Here is a 3,869-nt window from a genome sequence, read left to right as displayed (position 1 = left end):
CTCTATGAAATGTGATGACTACTTACAATACAGATTAGTATTAATTCAAAGAATCACATGCCCATCAAGTGCAAATAATGACCACATGATGTTTTGAGCCTTTACTGTGTTTTCAACCCAATTATTGTACTATGGTTGAAGGAAGGGGGTTAAAGACTCTACACCACCTTTAAAGGCTTTTACAAAAAAAAATGGTTCGCTTCTTTGAAAGAGAACAAAACCGAGGGACAGAGACGGAGGAAACACACAGAACTCACTCCCCTAGATGGCTGCCATAGCTGGGCTGGACCTGGCTGAAATGAGAAGCCACAGCTTCAGTCAGAGGCCCCATGTGGACTCAGGGGACCAAGGGCTTGAACCACCTCTGCTGATCTCCAGGTGAATCATCAGGAAGCTAAGTCACAGGTAAAGTGGTTGGCAATCCAAGGAACCCATTTGTCAGACTGGTTAATCTGCTTTACTGCTATGTAAGCCTCTTGCTTTCAAGGTTTTCCTGCTACATTTGCAGACAGAAAAAAGAATGAAGTCCATTTAGAGAACTAAGAGCACGTGTGTGGGCTTGAGCCCTGGATGATACGAACTGAAAATAAGAAGTGGGGAAAGCATGTGTTACAAAACATCTTAGTGAGTATTGTTTAGACATACATGCAAACAGACAAGGGCAGTTTTCCATGAGGACCCGCTTGACAGGTGGCAGAAAGAAACAGAGAGCCAGAGAGATCTTTTGAGTACAGAGCCGTACCTTCAGATTACAAGACAAGTAAGCCTCTCTACCCCTGTAACAAACCTTTAAATGACATCTACAAACCAGCTGTCTAGGATGTTGGCATTTTGCTCGGGCACATCTGGATCCCAAATGGTTGTCTTTAGCCATTTCAAGGCTTTAGCTTTCTTTGTTTAGCACCTGCTCCAATAAACACAATACTCTTACGCCAAATTTAGTGTGAACTTCGGTCGGTGATTGCTGCAGGATGTGTGACCTCCAATCTCTGCACCCTGTGATACACAAGGAATACTGGATCAACCACTGCTTACTGCGCATTTGCTCTGCATCCGGATGCAGGCCAGGTGCCTTGCAAAAGCATTTGTAACCTTTTATATCCACATCTCCTTTTACTCACATTCAATACTGTCCTTTCCCTTGACACCGATTGAAATTTCGAAGTATCTTAAAACGTGGATATTTGTACAAGAAATGAATTGTGATTGAATGAGAGAGCCTTCTTGGCTAATTTGCCAAAGTAGAAAAACAAAGGTGAAGGCACTGGATTGTTAAAAATCTTCTCTTCCCACAATTTATGAATTCACTTACCCAGTATCTATGAACCATTACCTGTGCACGGAGCATGGATACTATTTCAGATGCATCAGTAAATGCAACACAAATACTGTGTACTAGAGCTTATGTTCTAGGCAGTTGAGGCAGTAATATGTGCATCAGGTTTTCAAAAGATTCATGAAAATAATGTAAAAAAACAAAGATTGCTTTTCTTCACCAAAATAATTCCATTTTCTGTGAACACTGTGAAGTACTCTCCTATAACTTACTAAGTAAACATGGAAGCTATACAGTGGCGGGAAATATAAGGGAACTACTGGACTTGAATAGAGGAGAGGGGAGAGTTGGGGTAGGGAGTAGTTTCTGTGTTTAAGGGACTTCTACTCTGATTTTGTTGAGAAAGTAGCATTTTTAAAAAATATTTATTTTTATCGGAAAGTCAGATGTATGAGGGGAGGAGAGACATAGAGATGTTCTATCCAATGATTCACTCCCCAAGTGGCCGCAACCAGCTGGAGCTGCACTGAGCTGAATCCAGGAGCCAGGAGCTTCTTCCAGGTCTCCCACAATAGTGTAGTGTCCCAAGGCTTTGGGCTGTCCTCGACTGCTTTTCCAGGCCACCAGCAGGGAGGTGGAGGGGAAGTGGGACTCCCGGGATTAGAACTGTGCCCATATGGGATCTCAGTGTGAGCAAGGTGAGGACTTTAGTCACTAGGCCATCTTGCTGGCCTGAGAAGACAGCATTTAAACAATCTGAGAGGGCCTTGAAAAGTTTCTGTGTGGATAACAGGAATGAACTCTGTAGGTACAGCAGAAAACCAACTCCCTACAGTGGCAGTGGTGCCAGGGAGCTGAGCAATAGAAAAATGCCCAACACACTGGGGCTGATGGAGCAGATGGAGTCTGGTGGCAGGAAGTACTGGCAGGAGCAGGGGCAGAACTATGGTCTATGTGGAGAGGGGACAAAACCAAAAGAGACACAAAGCATAAAGCATGAGGGTATAGAGAGATGGAGAATGAGAGAATGAATCTTCCTCTCCATCTGTTTGTCTGTCCTCTCAATTCCAACAGTAGCCAGGAGCTGGGCCAGGCTGAAACCAGGAACCCAGAACTCCATCCAAATGTCCAAGATGGGCGTATGAGCTGCATCCTACAATGCATTAGCCAGAGGCAGTGCTGAAGTAGATGAGCTCAACTCAGCTCAAACCCGGCACTCAGACAGGATGTAGGCATCCTGAGTGGTTACTTAACCCACTTTGTCACAGAGCCTTCCTTAAATCATTGCGTACCAATTGCAAATGAAAATTATATATTTTGGCCTGATCCCACAGCTCAATAGAGGCCAGTTTCCCCTAGTGCTCTCACAAGGTACTATGGGCAATCAAGGTCTTAGAATGTCATCTTGCCAATCACTTTCAGGAAAGCCTGGATAAGGTATGTCACACAGAGCTGCTGTGAGCTGACATGAATGAGCTGTCTTGGGTACAACACAGCTCTGTGTGACTATGTGGGAAGGACCTAGGCTGTGGTTCAATGCGCCGATCCTCTTACTAGGATGGCCCAACACAGTGAGCATCCTATCTTACCATATCCCCCAGCTAGCTGCTAGTAGTTCTATCTTCTCATTATTGTGCTATTCCAGATTCAGAAGAGACAGTAAGATACATGAACTCCTATTTCTATAGTTTTACCTTCACACATCCTTGCATAGATAATTTGCAGAGGATTAAAACAATATATAAAAGAGATTTTTATATATTGTCATTGCATTTTATAATATCAGTTCCATTTTTCAGTATCACTCCACTTCAATAATGCAACACATTGCATATCTTAAAGCATGAAGAGCATTTAATCACACGCTTGGCATGACTGAAACCATTTTCTTATATTGCAAGACATATATTCATGATGAGAAAGATGGATGTCATTTAGATGATGCCGATTTTGTTGGTATTATCCAGAGCATCACCATCAGGAGCCAGCTGCACGTATGCATTCTTTTCTCCATCAGGTCTGACCCCATCACTGTCCTGAGCTTCTTCACAGCTTGTTTCATCTGGTGCTTGCTGGCCATGACATCCACAATGAAGATGAGGGTGGTGTTGTCCCCTTCTTCTTCACAGCAGACTCTGTGATCAAGGAGAACTTAATGATGGCATAATAATCAACCTTGTTTCTCCTGGGGCGCTCTTCGGAGGATATTTGGGCTGCCACTGTGGGCGTTGCATCTTGGGCTGCCAGGAGGTGGGTGACATGAGGATCTTCTTCCTGTGCCTATGGACACCTTTCAGCACCGCCTTCTTGGCCTTCAGAGCCTTCGCTTTGGTTTTGACAGGGGCTTCCTTCTTCACCTTTGGTGAAAAGAGTGAAACCATTTTTGAGCAATTCATTTCCAGCAAGTGCTGTCTTGCAGGTTACACATCAGCAGGAAGCCGGAATTGGGAACAGAGTTGGAGTTCAACTTAAATACATCTGATATGGGATGTGGGAACCCCAAACAGCATGTAAGCCACTCACCCAAACACACTCTCTCCAAGGACTTTGACCTCAGCACATTATGATGAAAAGGTCAAGGCAAAACCTTGAT

The 3,869-nt window shown here is 44.0% G+C and overlaps 1 pseudogene; it reads right to left on the bottom strand.

The window, feature by feature from the left end:
- Positions 1-3,210: 3,210 nt before the first annotated feature.
- LOC131478316 (large ribosomal subunit protein uL23-like) lies at positions 3,211-3,657 on the bottom strand (annotated as a pseudogene).
- Positions 3,658-3,869: the final 212 nt, after the last annotated feature.

The sequence above is a fragment of the Ochotona princeps genome, chromosome 29 (genome assembly GCF_030435755.1).
Source record: "Ochotona princeps isolate mOchPri1 chromosome 29, mOchPri1.hap1, whole genome shotgun sequence".
NCBI lineage: Eukaryota > Metazoa > Chordata > Mammalia > Lagomorpha > Ochotonidae > Ochotona > Ochotona princeps.
This window is presented reverse-complemented; position numbering and strand designations above follow the sequence as displayed.